This window comes from Rhipicephalus microplus, chromosome 3 (genome assembly GCF_043290135.1).
Source record: "Rhipicephalus microplus isolate Deutch F79 chromosome 3, USDA_Rmic, whole genome shotgun sequence".
In the NCBI taxonomy this organism is placed as follows: Eukaryota; Metazoa; Arthropoda; class Arachnida; order Ixodida; family Ixodidae; genus Rhipicephalus; species Rhipicephalus microplus.
In genome coordinates this window covers 175,038,144-175,057,441 of record NC_134702.1, presented here as the reverse complement: position 1 = coordinate 175,057,441, position 19,298 = coordinate 175,038,144, and positions in this window count along the sequence as shown.

The following is a 19,298-nucleotide window of genomic DNA, read 5'->3' as shown; positions in this document are numbered from 1 at the left end:
CAAACAACAACCGCTGGATAATAGTGTGCATCGACCACTTTACCAGATACGCCGAAACCGCTGCGATACCATCTTCTACAGCTGATGGCGTCGCTACCTTTTTGTTACGCTCCGTTGTTCTTCGCCATGCTCCACCTCAAGTAATCATTAGTGACCGTGGTCGCCAATTCATCGCGGACGCTTTGAAAGAATTGCTTCGCCTCTGCACTTCACAGTTAAGACATTCGACACCATACCATCCCCAGACGAACGGTCTTGTAGAACATACCAATCGAACTCTTACCAACATGCTCGCAATGTACGTCGCGTCCAATCACAAAAACTGGGAATAGATCTTACCATTCATTACCTATGCATACAATACAGCGAAGCACGAGACCATAAACTTCACGCCCTTCTACCTGCTCTACGCTCGATCACCACGCAGTTCTCTTGATACAATCCTCCCATTTAAGCTCCATACCGACGAGTCCGTGGCCGAAACATTGTGCCGGGCTGAAGAAGCCCGCCAAATTGCTCGCTTGCAAACACTGGCATCACAAGATCACTCCAAGCAACGATACTATCGACGCCATGATGCCATTTCATTTCGCAAAGGTGAATTCGTGTGGTTGTGGACCCCCCAACGAAAATCTGGTTTATGTCAGAAGTTTTTACCGCAGTACACAGGCCCCTGCGTCATTGTAGATCGCTTGACTGACTTTACGTATGTTGCACGCTTGACGACACATTCTCGTCGGTCAAATTGAACGCAGTTGGTGCACGTGGCTCGCCTAGAGAAGTTTCATCTCTCCAGTGACATAAACTGGCCCAGCGGGCTTCGTCTGTGAACGGGGGATTGCTATGGTATGAGCCGGGCTGTAGTATGTGCCGGGGAGGTAGAAGAGGAAGATGACGTTGTCTGGTGCGGCCTGAGGACTCCATCTTTACCGCGACTGCCGAACTTCGTCCTCACCCCGTAAATAAATCCACTTATCCTTTGATTCAACCGTAACAATATCTTTGAAAAGCTCCAGTATTGTGTGACGAGCTAGACACCTGCTCGTAGTGTGCACCGAGGAAGTTCGCCTGATATTCCAGGCTGTCACCATCTGTATTTACGAGTGGGAGTGAGCGTACTTGTCTTCCTGCTACCGTACCAACCATGTTCCAGAGTTTAGCCTCTTGTGTATATGAATTTATTCCTGATAAAACGCGCCAGCTTTCTCATCTGGCCTGCCAACGCGTTCTTCTGCCTTGAGACTTTATTTTCTTAAAGCTGTCAAGATTTTCGGCTGTCGGTGAGTTCCGAAGCAACCTCTATGCCTTGATCTGCTCCTTTTGCGCATTACGACACTCAGTGTTCCACCATGGAACGCGTCGCTTGCAGGGCAGTCCAGATGTTTGCGGGATGCACTTGGCTGCTGCGTCAATAAAGAAAGCTATGAAGTACTGCACAGCTTCCTCTATGTCTAAACCACATATGGCAGTACAACTGAAATGAGTAATGTTATGAAACTCTTCTCAGTTCGCTTTCTGTGTCAGCCATTTAGCAACACGTGAAGGACATTCGTATGATGTTGGTGAACTCAAAACTACAGAAAAATGGTCACTTCCGTAGGAGTTATTCATAGTTTTTCATTGGAGTAATGGTGCAAGTGAAGGAGATGCGATACTGAGGTCTATGGAAGAGTAAGTTTTGTTGGCAAGGTTATAATATGTTGCCTCTTTCATATTCAACAAACAAGCATCTGATGAAAAGAGGAACTGTTCCATGAGAACAGTTATGGGGCGACTGTCACATCGACAGTCGCCCCGTAAACCGCTGTGGGCATTGAGGTCCCCCAGAACCAGATAAGTTTCTGGTAAGTAATCTATTAAAGACTGGAATTCATGTTTTTCCAGGCGGTGTTGCGGCGGTATGTATAGAGAGCAGATGATGACGCGCTTATTCGGTAGAACGTCTCGCACAACCACTGCCTCTAGGGATGTTATTAGTAATAGACGAATACATGCTACTCCTTGATTAACAATAATGGCTACACCACCAGATGACGCTACAGCATCATCTGTGTCCTTTCAGACGATAACATATCGACGCAAAAAATTGTATTCTTGGATTTTATGTGTGTTTCCTGTACACACAGCACTTTTGGAAAATGTCTGTGTAGAAGTTCTTGGAAATCGTCGATGTTTCAAAGTAGTCCTCTGACGTTCCATTGTATAATACGTGTCTCCATATTGGGAGTAAAGAAGTACTATGTGTACGAAATGTGTGTGGCTGGTGTCTCAAAAGAGAAGTGACTTATTTTACAGGGCCTTTGGGAGGCCCTTTAATTACTGCTTTGTCTTCCTTGAAGCGGTCGAGGAGACCTCGCCGCTCCTTTGGCGCAGTCTGCGCCGACGCACCAGAGATGTCCATCGCCTTAGTAGAGGCGCTAGACAGCCCTGTTCTCAGGATAGGCTTCGTCGCGATGGACGGAGCCTTCATCCCCACCGGGCCGGAGGCCGAGGCGACCTCTTTGGTACCCTGGCTGCTTGCTGACAGGGTTTACAGGGGCCTTCGGTGGGGCTGGGTTCAGGGAGGGCGTGGCAGCCGAGGCTGCTCCCGTCGGGGGGGCTTGTGGCGTTTGCTTCGGCACGCTAGGCGTGATCCGAGGCATCGCCACGAACCGTAGTGGTGGCGTCCCCCCTCGCACCACTTCGGCGTACCGTGTGTTCCCTGCATAATGCGGGGAAACACGCTCTCTCGCTTCGTGGAAGCTGATATTTAGTTTCAATTTTGTGATGATGATTCCTTTTTTCTTTCTTCCAGACCATGCAGGACCTGGAATATGCCGATGGTCTCCATCACAGTTGGCACAATGCAATTTGAATTGACAGTCATCGTCTGCGGAATGTGCTCTGCTGCCACATTTAGCGCATGTAAGCTGCCCTCGGCAGCTCTGAGTGCCATGGCCAAACCGCTGGCACTTGAAGCGGCGTCAAGGGTTCGGAATGTAAGGCCTCACTAATAGCTTGAGGTAGCCTGTTATTATTTCAGTAGGAAGTGTTGTGGAACCAAAAGTAAGTATAATGTGTTTGGTGGGAGTTTCTTGTTTGTCTTTTCGTATTTTAATGTGCTGTACATGGAGGACATTATCATCTTTCCAGCCTTCTAGCAATTCATCATCGGATAGTTCCTTTAGGTCGTCGTCAGATACGACACCATTTACAGTGTTCATTGTACGGTGTGGGGTTCCGGTGATTGGATGGTCACCGAATGCAGTCAAGTGGCATATTCTTTCGTATTATACATGATCTTTCAATTAAAGGAGCAGGTCGCCACTAGCGGTATTGTTGGCCCTGTAGCCAATGCCCAGCGTTTCCATGAGGCACTTTGATATAAGGAAAGGCTATATACTCATCGCTTTCTTTTCTGTACTCTGACATTGAATAATATGATATTTTGGAAAGTAGTCTTGCTTCTTGGGCAGCAGTTCAAAGATTGCATCGGCCCACCACCTCTCCGAGGGGCGATCAGTTCGGAAAGGGTTAGAGGATCCCATGAATTATGGTATTGATTCGGCGACCATGCCAGCCGCCCACCACGGAGCACTACAAATGGACGCTACGAGACCCGTTAGAAACGTAGGCGCCAGCTGTACATGGCCACTATAACCTAATATATCTACCTAAGGTTAGATATATACACCAAGTTAACCCTTGCCGCCAGGAAAAAAGCGAAGTGAATAGAAGAGAGAGAGGGTAGGAAAGCATAAAAGCGAGAAAAAGGCGAAGATCTAAGAAGAGAGGGAGACAGGAAAAGGCGACTGCTGATTTCCCCTGGGTGAGTCAGCCCAGGGGTACCGTCTACGTAAAGTCGGGGCCAAAGGGGTGTGTCGCCTCTGCCGGGGGGCCTTAGAGGTCCAAACACCCAGCGTGGGCTCAACCCTCAGGATTCCCTTTTCACCGGACACGGCAAAGCCACGCACGGCAGGGCGTGGGAGGGAGTCGAAACCTCCCCGTTAGCTCGGGTCAGTGGTGTCACTCAACACAAAACGCCTGCTTGAGCAGACGTCCCTGCGCGAAATCCTTTGGATTGTTCCACAACCTTCGGACATATCGCAAGCAAGATAATGCAATATAGAAAATACGCAAACTACAACGAAAGCTGTCACAATACTCCCGCTTCTTTACTTCAATGAAAGCTATTTACAAGTGCTTGGAGTTACTCTATTTAGAGAGCCTTTGGAAGCCACATGTCGAATTTATGACTGCCAGCGAAAATGGGAGATCATCCACGTGCATAGAACTATGCACAAGTGCACACTGGATCCAATTATTTAGGGGCAACCAAACAATAGGGTTCGTGAATGAATTCGTCTTGTGTATGAGTTTTTATTGCATGCTTTGTGCTGAATGCTTCGCCTGCGTTTTTCAACTCTGGTGAGAAAGCTCGTCACTTCGACGTTATAGTGGCGGGGCCATGGCTGTGTGTTGTATTTTATATCCAGTGTGTTGATTGTGATTAAAGCTATGTTGATTGTGTCGCTACTGCCACAGCCAGGTCACAACACTGAAACTGACTCGATCAACACCTGAAAAACATTACAGCACCGCAGGAGACATGGCGTGCAATGGTGCTGCTTCCTCAAAGCGCCAATACCAATGGTAAAGTATGCGCTAGCCCGATACACTGCTGAAGCCAAATGACAGTACCTGCGGTAAAGCAGCGGGCCCTATCACAATAGTCATTTTGTTCTGTGTGTGCCGTTGTATGAGTGATAGAAGAAAATGTGCGTGGAGTGAGACTGCCTATAACAGTGAAATGCTTCACACTGTGCCATGATTTTCAACATGTGATGATGCAGCAAACCTCACCAATGTGTTGAAATCTGATGAAGCTTCCATTCAGAAAGACCATCATCGACAAGATAAAGACACTTGGAATTATCCTTTTTTGCCCGATATCTAATTATTTACAAATTATTTCCTACAGACATGGTTCAAATAACGTGTTACGTATATACTTAAAAAATTTTCATTTACAAAAGGATATAAACTCTCCTATTACAAGTCAAACTTCACAAAAAAAAATCCTTATGGTCGTATGTCGGCCAGCCCACCACCGAGTGAAACAAAAATGCCTGTTGAAAGTCTGTTTCATCTTGTATCTTGTTTGTTACCCATCCTTATATTTATACGGTTAATGTTGAATCTGTAATACTCAGTAATGTGCTTTCGCACTTTTCCACAAGTTTTTGTGGGAGCTGGCTCACTTAGCAAGCTGAATCAAACCTTTCTGGCATAATTACACTGCTGTGCTTCATATAGTAAAATGAACATAATATACCAAGCTTCTTAATAACTCAGGAGTGTCTTCCTCGACCAAAACTTTCATGTATTATATGCACTCAACCAACAATTGCCCAAAAGCACGAACAACCACCTGACCTTGAAAAGGAGGCAAGAGCAATAATATAGATCAAACGTCTCAAACAGTCGGCCCACGGACCTCCAACTCGTGGCCTGCACCATGAATGTCTGGTTTTGTCACATAATTTTTTTCCAAAACAAGTATGTTCATGAGCTATGGAGACATGAGTCTACAGCATTTCTTTTTCATGAGACACCCCGTGCAATCCCCATGTACTGAAACATAACCTGGGAAAAAAACTTTATCTCGGAATCAGCGTACAGATTTTCGTCCTTCTGGAGGTCAGTGATTTATTTGTTAAATACCAATGCCAAACTCACTTCAGCAATGACTGACATATGAAATATGGTGCAGGCATTCTTTGAAACGCCAAAGTTAGCCGACATCTTGTTCAAGTTGAACCCACCCCCTTCCCGCATGGACCTTCTACGCTACCACAGCCCTTGAGGGGTTGATTTTCATTAATGCGACCCATTAGACGAGGTAAGTTTGAGACTCCTGCTCTAAGATGTAGGCTAACAAGAACCTTTTAGAGAACACCCTCTAAAGAAACGTGAAAAACTTAAAGGACTTTCGCAACGGTGCTGCGAAAGGCAGTGGCAAACCTTCATGCATTGGTGTAGAAACAACAGCCATGGTAATTCATAAGGAATACGAAGCCACCCACCACCATGTGCTGGTGGACGACAAAAGTGGGCCGATGGCCTTATACTCTTTAGGCATGAATTATGATGCACTGTCTGCAAGTGTGCAAAACATGCACAGCACAATTCCGAGGCACTGAATATTATATTCCGATGAAGAAAATCAAGAAATGCAGTTTTTGTGTTTCAGTTTTTATGTTAATTTGTGTGCAATTAGACGATGAATTACTCTGCAATCAGTAAACTCTAGTTCTTGCATAAAATTAAATATCCAAAATGCATGCCAGGTGTTTTATATTGAGCAAAGAAAAATAATGCTCCCGAAGTTTATCTCGAACGTGGTGTATCAGAATCGTGGAAATTATTATTGTCGCCAGCAACGTGATCCACTTATGCGTAGCACAATGAAGTCAATTGACCACTAGTTCTCCACTCTGGTGGCCTGCACGTCACGATGTCACAAATGGTAGTATGTAGGTGTTCTGTGATGTCGCTGCAAGCCATCTCAAAGACATTGCACGCATCGTATGTGGTGCTCTGCCTTGTAAACATCTGAGAAAGCAGCTGAAGGCATTACTCCAGCTGTGTTATAAACAGTGCGCTAGAGCATTTATGTCCTTTTTTATATATTGTGTCAATTTCGTGTTCAATTGTTCATTGCGAATGCTCGCATGTGTGGGGTGATTATTTTTTTTCCGAGACATTGAATGGCTTTCAGCAGACGGGAGAATTCTGGTAGTTTCTGCAGCAAGCTTACGGCTGGAGACAAAGTGCCAGCAGCTTATTTGTCCTTTTTTTTGCACGGCATAATAAGCACGAACATATGGCATCGTACCTCACGTGTTCGTCTCTTCCACGCTGCTCCCGGAGCTTGCGATTCGCTTCGTTCGCCAACGAAAGCAGAGGGCACCATGCATGGCCTCAGTAGATCAGATTTCGCGGGAGTTCCCATCACACGCAATAGCACATTGCGTCCTCACTGAACAGCTCTTTCCTGTAAGCGCGAGAAGCCTGTGCTCGTACAGCCATACACGGTGAAAACGAAACAACGAATGGTTTGGTTGCTTGAAGTTGATGGTGATAAGAAGATGCAGCCGGCGGGGGACAGCAGCAGCTGTGCTGTAGCACAGAACACCTATATACCACTAGAGTCACTTTGTATTGATGTCAAGAACGCCTGCATTTGGAGCGCGCGTCGTAGCTTGCGAAAGCGTGTAATTGGTCGCTTTTAGCGCATTTAATGCACACAACTGCTGAGCCTTTATCTATGTATACACACCTGTGATGCGCCATGGTCCAAGAGTGAACATGCAGGCGTGCCGAAATTGCGGCGAGAAGTTCCCTGTGTCAGGAGCCTGCTGTTGTATCGTGCGTCAGCCGCGACACACGGAGAACGCGAGGCCCCGCTCCCGAAGCGAGGGCCGGGAAGGAGAAAGTGGCACACACGAGACCTGGGCTGAAAACGCCCTTTATGTACACAAGCATCAGTATATATACATATGTACAACGCACCCTGGGGGACAGAAAACCGGTTCCGAAACCCGTAACCACGACACCACATCATCCCCCTTTTTGAAATGAAGGTGATGTGGGATCCTCCACGCAATCAATGCATAATAACAAAATGAACAGAAAACACCGACATGTAAAAAAATGTAGATTATAACAGCGTGAAGGATCATACAGCAAACACATGAAAATGCAAAGGTAATTGTTGCACACTTGAGAAAGAATAGCAAGCACACACTGCACGTAGCACAACGAATGATGAAAAATAAAAGTGTATAGCACGCAGACTAACAATACAGCCGCAAGACACATTGCCAAAGCACCACCACATCATCCTTTTCTCTGAGAGAGGATGTCTGCATATTCACTGTTGCGTTTGAGCCCATGGCGTCGACGCCTTTGGTGATGCCATTTCCACGACAGACACTGTCGCCGCCCACAGAGGTCCGGTGGTGCGATAGGTCCATGTGCTCTCTTTCCAGTGCACATCCAGCACAGAAGGGGTCGGAGTAAGCATGCGCTAAAGCTCCGACGGGACACGGCTGAGCACCACCGGTGCAGGCGCCGTGCACAGAACAGGAACTGGCACAGCTGGCGTAGACGATGCAGGTGGTAGCACCTTCCCAGCACATAGAACAGGGAGCACTTCCTGAATCTCGGCCTGCACGCTTGGCGGATGCACCTCCGGCGGATCGAGAACAGCACAGCATACCGGAGGCCACCACAATCTCAAAGACGCACAACCGGGGCAGGAGCAGCAGCATGCACAATAGGAGCAGCAGGCACCACCGACGTATGGAGAGAAGATGAAAGCAGGCAAAGAATGGTCGGCAGCAGTAGACCCGACCGGAACAGCCATCCTCGCAGTAGAAGTACTTCTGGTCAAAACAGGTAGAGTCCGTGTAAGCCCAACCACAGGAAACAGTATATAGCAGGCAAATCAGGAGTGCGGCCAGTTGGAACACCGACGGGTGCAGCACGCACAAGTGAGCACACTTTCGGTCTGGGCCGGAATCATCGCAGTACGGGAAGTCGAAGTATGGCCCGATTTGTCAGTGGGTGCATTCCTTATGGATCGGAAGACTCTTCCGTAATGCCCTCTTCTACTGCAACATACACAGGGGCGGGTCCTTGCAGGGCAAGCTGCAGCGTCGGGCCAGCGCAGCTACGAACCGCAGTGGAAGCACGCTCCAACGCGAGTCGACGGCGACGCCGAAGAACCGTAGTCGGACGCGCTGGTAACGGAAGAAGCAGTCGTAGTCAGCGAACAGACGGCGTCGGCTTGCGAAGCAGCTGAAGAAGGAGGAACGCTCCGAACGGTGAAAAGAAGGTCATCGAAACGCGAAGAAACAGCGCCGCTTGAAAGGGCATCCAGTTGTTGTAATGTGCGGTTCACGCACTCTTCTTTCATGGCAAGATCTCGGGATTCTTGAATGGAAAATTGCGCTCCCGTCTTCAGAATTTTTCTCCGCAGATTCGGGGACGCGATTTCTCCTACAATTTGTTTGAACGCCAGCATGTCGGTACTCGCAAAGAAATTGCCCAGTCGAGCAAGCCGTTTAACCTCCTGAATGTATTACACTGCGGTTTCGGCCGGTTGTTGCTGTAACATTTTGAATGAGGCCCGCAGGCACATCAGATCGACAATTCCTCGTCGAAAAATCGCGTCCAGCTGCTGGAGCGTTGCAGCATACGAGTCTTGCACAGCGTTCGGGTGCTTGCATGATCCTCTGCCGAAATGGGTTCGTCCTCCACCGCACGTAAGTAGGAGTTTTAACCTTCAACGACCAGCGCGTTCAGTAGCAACGCTTTCTTGTGCTCCGGCGTGGCGTCCCAGGCAGCGGCGTTAATGTAAACCTGAACAGCCGGACGCCACTTTCGTCACGGAATAGGAGGCCTAGGCCACGGCAGGAACAGAGGCGGAGGTATTGCGGCATGCATCCTTGTGGAGGAAGGTAGCTGAACCGGAGGACTGAGTCAGACGCATAGTCCAGTATGCATGGTCTCGGTGGTCACGAATTAGTGATCCACAACAATTAAGTATTGGTGGGCTGTATCCAGGATGTTGAACATGGTAGCACAAGTAGCAAATGTCGTACGGCCACCTTGGTCGCACGCACGCGTATTCGTCGCCTCCTCGCCAAACGTTGTATCGTGCGTCGGACGCGACGCACGAAGAGGAACGCGAGACCCGCGCCCGAAGTGCAAGCTGGGAAGGATAAAGAAAGTGGTGCAAACGAGACTCGGGCGGAAAACTCTATGACAGAAGCATCTCTATAGGATGAATGGGTGGATGGATTGATATGGCTGTACCCTTTATATCGGGAGGTGGCTAGCGCCACCAAGCCGTAGTACTTAGTGGACCAAAAGTTAGACTATTTTTTCTTCTTTAAACAGTGAGGCTGAGGACTCGTACTTTGCAGTGAAGGGTTCAATTTTCACTCGTACCTTGACTTTATCCACCAATCAGATAACCTCCTTCTAGTTAATTCTACTCGCTTCAAGTCTATTTTGCCCTCCCTGTCCCTAAACCCCAGTGCTTTGAAAAACTCTGCGCCATCATCCTGAACTATAGGGTGAAGCCCTTTACAGAACATTATCAAGTGCTCGGCAGTTTCGTTTTCCTCTCCATAGACCGCCAGGTGGCGCCGAGGAGTGCACACGGGATTCCCTCCAACGAGTGGTAGAGGTCGGACGTGTTTTTGGAGAGCTCCGGAATGACAGCTACAGATAAGTGTGTTTGCATGTTTCCAGCTTGCCTCTATATGTAGCGTTATGAGAACGTAAGGCGCTAGCGTAAGGCTTGATTAGGTCTAGTACGGTGTACGGTTTTTTTTTATTAGTATTTTGTACTGTGTCTTTTTTTCTCCAGCCACCACGTGGCTGAAGCCTGCGCGTAGACCGACCACGTGCATGCGCAGGTGCTGTGAAGTGTAGCGTATTTATTTATTATTGTGGTTCTTTTTGGCTTAGACCAGTGTATTTTAGTACAGTTTTCTAACACGTGGGCATCGGTAAACTGAGCTAGCCATGGTCAAAAAGACCGTAAAGTGTTCCGAGTGCGGGGTAGGGCGGAAGGTGGAAATTAGTGCGGAGGAGAAAGCAGAAGATGACGCCAAGTGTAAACAGTGCGAGTTCGAGGAGAAAATGAAAAATATGATGGCGGTCCAGAGTGGGCTCATGGAGAAAATCGCAGCGCTGGAGAATGCATTGGCGAAGGAGCGAGAGAAAACGTCAGCCATGGAAGAAAGGCTCCGGGCAGCCGAGAAGGGCCTATCGAAGGTCGTGAAAGGGAACGAAGACGCAGGTGACGGCGGAAGCATTATGGCGACGACCCCCCGTGCGGGAGAGATGAAGGAAACAGGCATGACAAAGGCAGATACATTGGCCACAGGGCCCAGCTACCGGGAAGTAGTTTTGAGGGAGGGAGGGAGCAAACCAGCAGCCGTGACTCACGCTAGTCACCTAGTCAGCAGCCAGGTGCAGGTTTCAGAAGGAATGTCTGAACAGGTCATCATCGCCGGTGACTCAAATTTGGTCCGATGCGCAGCGGCAATCAAAGAAAGGGTGAAAGGCGACAAGAGAGTTGCGATAGGGACGTTCCCAGGACAAACGCTGGGGACAGTAATGAGTCAAGCGGGTGAACAACTCGCAGCTAAGGCTGGCAATCGTAACCTCGTTGTAATTGCGGGAGGGTTAAATGACGTCCTGAAAAAAGAATCGTCAGGACTAGCGACGGCCTTGGCGAGAGGGGTGGATGACATGCGCACCGTGTCCCCCCAGGTGCAAATTGTAGTATGCACAGTACCGGAAGTACCGGTGCGCAACGTCAACCTGCGAAGAGCGGTTGTCGACGCAAACAAGGAGATATGGCGGATTAGTCGAGAGAAGGGTTTCGAGGTAGTGGATTTAAACAGGGAAGTGCACAGGTGGGGTGGATTCCAAAGAGACAGGATTCATTTCGATAAGAGGCTTGGACACGAGGTGGGCTGGCGACTGGCAGGACGCGCAGTAGCTTTTTTGGGGGGCTCACGGGCTCTTCGGAGTCCGGGGTAGCTCGTAACAGGGAAAGCAACCAGGAGGACGCTTTGACAGGTAGAATTGCGAAAAACCAGAAAAAAGGTAAAAGAAAAAGGAAAAAGGCGCGTGTTGCAATTAGTTACATAAACATGCAGGGTGGCAGAAAGAAGGCAAAATGGTTAGAGATTGAGGAGCAGTTAAACAAAGAACAGATAGGCGTGTATGCGGTTACAGAAACACACCTTAGAGACTTGGAAGAGCCACCACATATTAAAAATTATGTTTGGGAAGGGTGTAACAGGACCATATCGGAAAGGAAAGGTGGGGGTGTAGGAATGCTAATTCACCGCGGAGCCAAATGGGTTAGAGTGAAACAGACGTGTTCAGAGCACCTCTGGGTTCTGGGCACAGTAGGTGGAAAGGAAACGTGGCTAGGGGTAGCCTACTTGTGGACGGGGAATAACTGCAGAGAAAAGAATCAGGAGATAGTGGATTGCATGAGTGCGGATATTAAGGAATTTGGTAATGGGGCCGAAATCATCCTTCTAGGGGACATGAATGCCCACATACATGACCTTGACGGATATTCAGACACCAATGGGAAGTTATTACTAGATCTTTGCGAGCAACATAGTCTGGAGATAGTTAACACGGGGCCTAAATGTGACGGCCAGATCACATGGGAAGTCGGAAACAAGCAATCAAGTATTGATTATTGTCTCATGACTGAAGGAATTTACCACAAACTGACAGAAATGAGGATAGACGAGGAAGGCATTAACAGCTTGGGTAGTGATCATAAACGAATAACATTACAAATGGGATACGAAACTGAAAATATGAGCATGGAATCAAAGTCTGGCAGCTCGTATTTAAATGACAAACAAATAATAAATATAGCCGCAAGAGTCGAGGAAGAAGTAGGCGAAATACCAGGCAAGGACTGGGAGTATAGTGAGCTGTTACATCTAATGACGAAGGAGATAGGGAAAGAGAAGAAAACTGTTTGCTGGAAAGGAAAAAGGAAGCCAAAAAGTTGGTGGAACAAGGAAATCCGGGAGGCGATCGAGAAGCGACGCGAAGCCTCACGGGAGCATAGAAAGGCAAAAAAGGAGAAGCGGCCGCAGGACGAAGTCAAAAAAATATGGGAAATATATTTAGAGAAAAAATCCCTTGTACAGAAATTGGTAGAGGCAAAAATTAAAGGTGAAAGTGAACGCTGGATGACAGAGATACACGAAAAAAAGGAGGCCGCGCCTAGGATTTTTTGGAGCCACATAAAGGCGCTAGGTAGGAAGTCTGTCACAACGCAACAACATATTCTAGATGAAGGAGGAAATCAATTGGAAGGGTACGAAGCGCTAGGTTACATCCAAAAGGTAACAGCCGATTCGTTTCAAAAGAGCGCCCAGGGGATCTCCCCGGTGAGTAAAAGTGTGGCGGAGAAAGCAACAGAGGAAGAGCTAGTACTTGATAATTTCAACTGGAAAAAGGCCGAAGGAAAAATTCCAAAGCGCACTGCCGCGGGTTTAGATGGGATTCCCGTTAGCCTCATTAACGAACTAGGACATAACACTAAAGAAGCATTGTTAAAAGCAGTAGAAAAAAGCTTAAAGGATGGACAAATACCGGACAGTTGGCGACAAAGTAGAATGAACTTAATCTATAAAGGCAAGGGAGAAAAGGACAAGATTCGCTCGTATAGACCACTAACAATTACATCGGTACTATACAGGATGGCGATGCAAGCAGTAAAAATGAAAATAGAAACATGGGCCGAACATAACGATATTTTGGGAGAACTTCAGAACGGATTTCGAGTCGACAGGCGGTTAGACGATAACCTGTTTGTTCTCACTCAGTGTATAGAAATATCCAAAATAGAGAATAGGCCCTTGTACGTGGCTTTTCTAGACATCACGGGGGCATACGACAACGTTAATCAGGAAATTTTGTGGGATATATTGAAAGGAATGGGCATGGGCGACGACTGTATACAGCTTTTGAGGGAGATATACCGAGAAAATACAGTTTGCATAGAGTGGGAAGGAATGCGTAGCAAAGAGAACGTTGAGGTTAGCAGGGGTCTGAGACAGGGATGTCCTTTGTCCCCGCTGTTATTCATGCTGTACATGGTGAGTATGGAAAAAGCGCTAGAAGGTAGCAACATTGGTTTTAATCTGTCACACAAACAGGGCGGCATGATGATTGAGCAGAAGCTTCCAGGTTTATTTTATGCGGACGATATCGTCTTATTTGCGGACAGTCGAGATGATATACAGCAGCTGGCGAATATATGCGGAAGGGAAGGTGAAGCTCTTGGACTAGGATTCAGTGTAACGAAGTGTGGATTGATGGTATTCAATGATCCCTGTGATCAGACGGTGTCCATACAAGGCCAAGAAATACCGAGGGTAAGTGAATACAAGTACCTTGGAGTATGGGTAAATGAGAGTGATAGATACATGGAGGTACAGGAAAAAGCCTCGGCAGCAAAAGGAAAGAGGAATGCGGCAATAATGAAGCACAGAGCGTTGTGGGGATACAATAGGTATGAGGTGCTTCGAGGTCTGTGGAAGGGTGTAATGGTTCCAGGGCTTACTTTTGGGAACTCAGTGGTGTGCATGAGGGCAGAGGTGCAAGCGGGAATGGATGTAAATCAAAGGACTGTGGGACGCCTCGCGTTGGGTGCTCACGGGAAGACGACAAACGAGGCTGTAAAGGGCGATATGGGGTGGGCAGGTTTTGAGGCGAGGGAAGCGCAGAGCAAAATAAGGTTCGAAGAAAGGCTAAGAAATATGAAGGAGAGTAGATGGGCAGAGAAGATGTTCCGTTATTTGTATAGGAAGAGCGTGGACACACAGTGGAGAAAAAGAACTAGAAGACTCACTAGTAAGTATACGGCTGGTATTGTAAGCCGTATGTCAACAAAGAGCGTTAAGGGAAAAGTCAGGGAGGCGGAGAGGATTTACTGGATGGCAGCTATGGAGAAAAAACCGGCTTTGAGTAACTACCGAAAGGGCAAAAATGAAATAAGGAGGGAGGCATTTTACGATAATTCAAGGGGAAGCGCTTTACTGTTTGAAGCGAGATCGGGTTGCCTTAGAACGCGTAGTTATAAAGCAAGATTCAGTAAAGAAGAAGAACAATGCACATGCTGCGGGAAAGATAAGGAAACGGCGGAGCATGTTCTGATTGAATGTGGAGATATCCACCCAGGTGTACGTTTGGGCACGAGCCTACAGGAAGCCTTGGGTTTTAGGGACAACAATGGAAAGCTGAACACACCCGCGATTGAAATAAGTAAGAGACGGTTAGAGTATTGGTGGCAGAAAATTAGAGAGAAAGGACAAAAATAAATATTGGAAAAATAAAATATGGACAGTGTGCCGTAAATGGCAGAGAACTTAAGCTGAAAATTTACCTTTTTTTCTACTAAGATAGAATTTATCGAAGTAGAGGCATTAGGCCAACATAAAAAGAAAAAAAGGTTTTTTTTTTTTTTGTCGAGCCTGGTGGCATACTTGTCACCACCCCGTTATAAAGGGGACGCTCATAGCATCCATCCATCCATGCATAAGGTCCCTAGATAAAAAAGTTTTCAAGGTAGCGACACTCATTGTTCTTTGCGCCGTTCTCCTCACTCTCGCGCCTACTCCTCCTTTTCTCCATCATCTGCGTCTGTGATAGGTGAATTCGTTGCACGTTACAGTATTAGTGTATGGTGGTGATATCTATTATAAAGCAAAAGGTTCAAAACGAGTGCGCATGTGCATATGGTTCCAGTTGGATTCTTGCCGCGACGAAAGACGAGATCGTATCCAAGACGTAAGCTGTAGAAGAGGAGCGTTTTATTTGGCGCGAAGTCGCTCGGCCAAGCATGCTTCGCAGTGGATCTTGAATACGTTAATTACTTGCCACGTTTTGAACAATGCTGGGTTATTGTGCTGTAGGCTGTAGCTAGAAAACAAAAGACGGTTTCTCGCTCTACAACATACCTCGTGGCATCCGGAATAGTGCACGCCGTGAAGTGTGGCTACAAAACATTTCACGCGAGGACTTCCGTGCAACGCCGTCGACGCGGCTTTGTGAGGTGAGTTGATTTATCGGCTTTTGTTAAAACGCTACACAACGCGCGTCTAGTACGTGACCTTCGTAACAAATATTTGTACGTATGCATGTATGGTTTAATACAGCTCAAATGCACTTTCAGGAGCATTTCACGCCACACCAGTTTGAGCCTCTTGCTCTTGAGCGCGGCGTAAAGAAGCTCAGACGCGACGCTGTACCAACGCTTTTTTATGCCTTCCCGGCAGCGAAGGCGCGCGAAAAGACCTCTGCTCTCGGGTATGCCATTGCGCTGTTTGTATTACTCGTGCTGCATTATCTGTATAATCGCACTGCTCGATATCTTGTAGTAGCATTACACGTTTAGTGTTTAGGTAGACAAACAAACATAGCAACTTGAACATAGCTACTGAAAGAGGTTGTCGGGCTGTGCGCGACCGATATTTGGTTCCACCGGTGAGCACGGGATAACTACACTGAAAGGCGCAGTGGAGTAAAAATGCATCACAGCTGATCTCGCTTTCACGCGATGCTGCAAGATTGCTAGTTTTCATTGCCAGCATACCATCCCCCCCTCCTACCCCCCCTTTATTTGTGAGTGGTGGCGCCGGCACAGGAACGTTTTGTCTTCACGTTTGAATTAAAGAACATTCTGCATTCGCAAGAAATCGATAGACTGTGAAAAAAATCAACATGTACGGAGAGCGAGAAAATTCAGTTTTAACGTTATTTATGTCATAAATACGTTACAAGGAATCACTTGCAAGAGCTAATCACTTTGTTCGAAATAACCCGGTGTGTTTCTTACGGACTCGCATGCATTAATGAGGGAAAAGTCGCATGCTTTGTGAGTTACGCATAATTTCACAATATAACTTTCTGGGGCTGCAACAAAGGGACTCATTAAAGATGTACGCACGTATGAAGCACACCGCATGATCAGTTACGTTAATGTTGTCATGTGTAAGTGACGACAGGGGTTAGCGACCGCATCGAAGCTTTCTGAGCCGCTGAGACCACTGCGGTGCTTGGGGCACCTGGCCCTCCGTGTTGGTTGTTTTGTGCGTTGCCCGTTGGGGTGATCGAGTAATTGAGTGCTTCGGACGTCCCCTAATCGAAAGCTGATTGTCTTAAGCTGAAGCCTCTATTGCTGAAATGACGCATTACGGATTCGGAGTTTCGAAATGACAGCCGCTTGGCAGCAAACAGCATTTAATGGTTGTGCGCTCCTTGCTACTGCAAACAGATGAAAATGCAGTCATTTCTCCTCTGTGTCTCTCTTTTTGTTGGTCCGTTTATAGCGCTTCATTTCACCAAGTTAGAAATGCATTTTGGTGCACAAATAAAACACATGTACGCATATTTGCATGCAATTCACGTGGTAGCAGTTAGAGGGCACGCAACAAAATCTAATGCATTTTGTTTTCCTTTTGTGCATGTTTAAATCTTGCAGCAATATTACGTGCACTGTTGCATGAACTTCAACTGCCTTGCCTTAATTTGCACAGCTGAACATGGTCTCTGGTTTGTGCAATCGATGCCCCCTTTGCCATATTTGTGGCGACAAATGTTACGTGCACACAGCAAAAAGGAATGTGTCCATTGATTGTGATTACGTGTACATGAAAGCATACGCGTAAGACTCGAATCAATGTTGTGTCTCACGTATTCATCAGGCATCCCATCAGTGTGGCATACACGCTAGTTTTGTGTTCAGATGCCGGAGTTGAGGAACTGTGTGACAATAAACATTGAAACACTAATACAATGAGTGCAGTGAATTTGCTTGGTTGGCGTATAAGGAGAAATTCAAAGTTTGTTAACAAAGCGTCAACTCCTTTGGAGCGGTTTAAGTGAAAGCAGCTGCTAGAATGGTTCAATAAAATGGCATTTCAATCAAGTGTACTGCCCTTGTCTCGTTTAATTTTATAGTGTCTGCTGATTTATGAACGACATTTTCAGGAAATGGCATGAGCATTGACAGCAGCTCAATAGGACATGACCATTGCTACTTTCACGGATCTCATGAGAGTGATACTCAAGGTACGATTGCGGTGACATTCATGGTGTAGACGTGGAAGTAATGTTTGTAATCAACCGAGATGGCTGGCTTCTATCTTGTAGAAATGTCCCAAGAGGATACGCCCCACCTTTCAGTTGAAGCAGAAGTGGTTGGCCAAGGTACTCTGGACATTGTGCAACAGAGTTCTGCGTGCAGTATACCAGTTAAGCAGGTGTATGTTTATTGCATCATGCACGTAACTTTTTTTTCAACAATGAACTGGTATAGAGAAGAGAAACAGATGCCCTGTATTGTGAGGATTCGATATTATGTTCGTAAATGTGTCAAATGAGTGGAAGTATCTCCTCATGTTAAAGGCGTGGAAGTAATGCAGTTTATTAACTGAAATGTTTTGATTCTGTCTTGCAGAAATGTCCCCAGAGAATCCGCCTCACCTTTTAAGTGAAACGGAAGGGGTTGGCCTAGGTAAGGTACTCTGAACATTGCGCAATTGAGTCCTGCATGCAACATACCAGGTAAAAACGTGTATATTAATTGCATGTGCTTTACTTTTTTTTTCAACAATGAACTTTTAAAGATTAGTGGAATGGATGCCCTGTATCGTCAGGCTTGTATTTAATGATCGTGAATGCGTTATCTGAGTGCAATTATCTCCTCATGTTAGAAACATGAAAGTAATGCAGTTTACTGACTGCGTATTATAACCGTAAATGCTTCATGCGAGTGGAAGTATCCCCTCGTGATAGAGACGTGGAGGTAATGCAGTTTATCAACTGAAATGTCTTGCTTCTGTCTTGTAGTAATGTCCCCAGAGAATCCGCCTCACCTTCCAAGTGAAGCAGTAGTAGTTGGCCGAGGCACTCTGGATATTGTGCAATGGAGTTCTACAGGTAATAACTTGTACGTTGATCATATACCTTCGTAGGAAGCGCAAAACTACACACAGGGACAGCAAGGAATAAAGATACTACACAAGCGCTTAACTGCAGCTAAGCTTTTATTTCGATAGGCGAACCTATCTAAAGGTAAAAGAACGAATTCAAAATAAACAAAGAGGCCCACGTGTCATGCCAGTCATCACTCATCCATTCTTGCCTAACACGCCATCAAAAAAATGAAGTTATTTATGTGTAAGCGAGATAGACGGAGCACTCACACAATGAAATTCATGCTGCTTCATTTCTGCAGCTTCATCTATCAGTCTCGTTAACATATCCCTGTCACGATACAAAATGCAAGTGTTATCAAAGTACGGCACGCAACAACCACAATTATTGCTGTAAATAGCCAGGTGGCCATCCGCGCATTTCCGCACCTTATTATGGCGTTCTTTTACCCGCTCGTTAATACACCTTTCAGTTTGTCCAACGCATACGCGGCCACATGACAAGGGTATCCTATACACAACAGACGGTGCACACGTAACATAGTCATTGCAGTGGTTGACTTTGCAACGCTTCTTTTCTCTCGGAACAGGGCAAGTTTCACTAACAGTTTAGACAGTTTCGTGTGCACATCATGTTGTGTATAGAATACCCTAGTCGTGTGGCCGCGTATACGTTGAAGAAACTGAAAGGTGTATTAATGAGCGGGCAAAAGAACATGGTAATAAGGTGCAGAAAAGCGCGGATGGCCA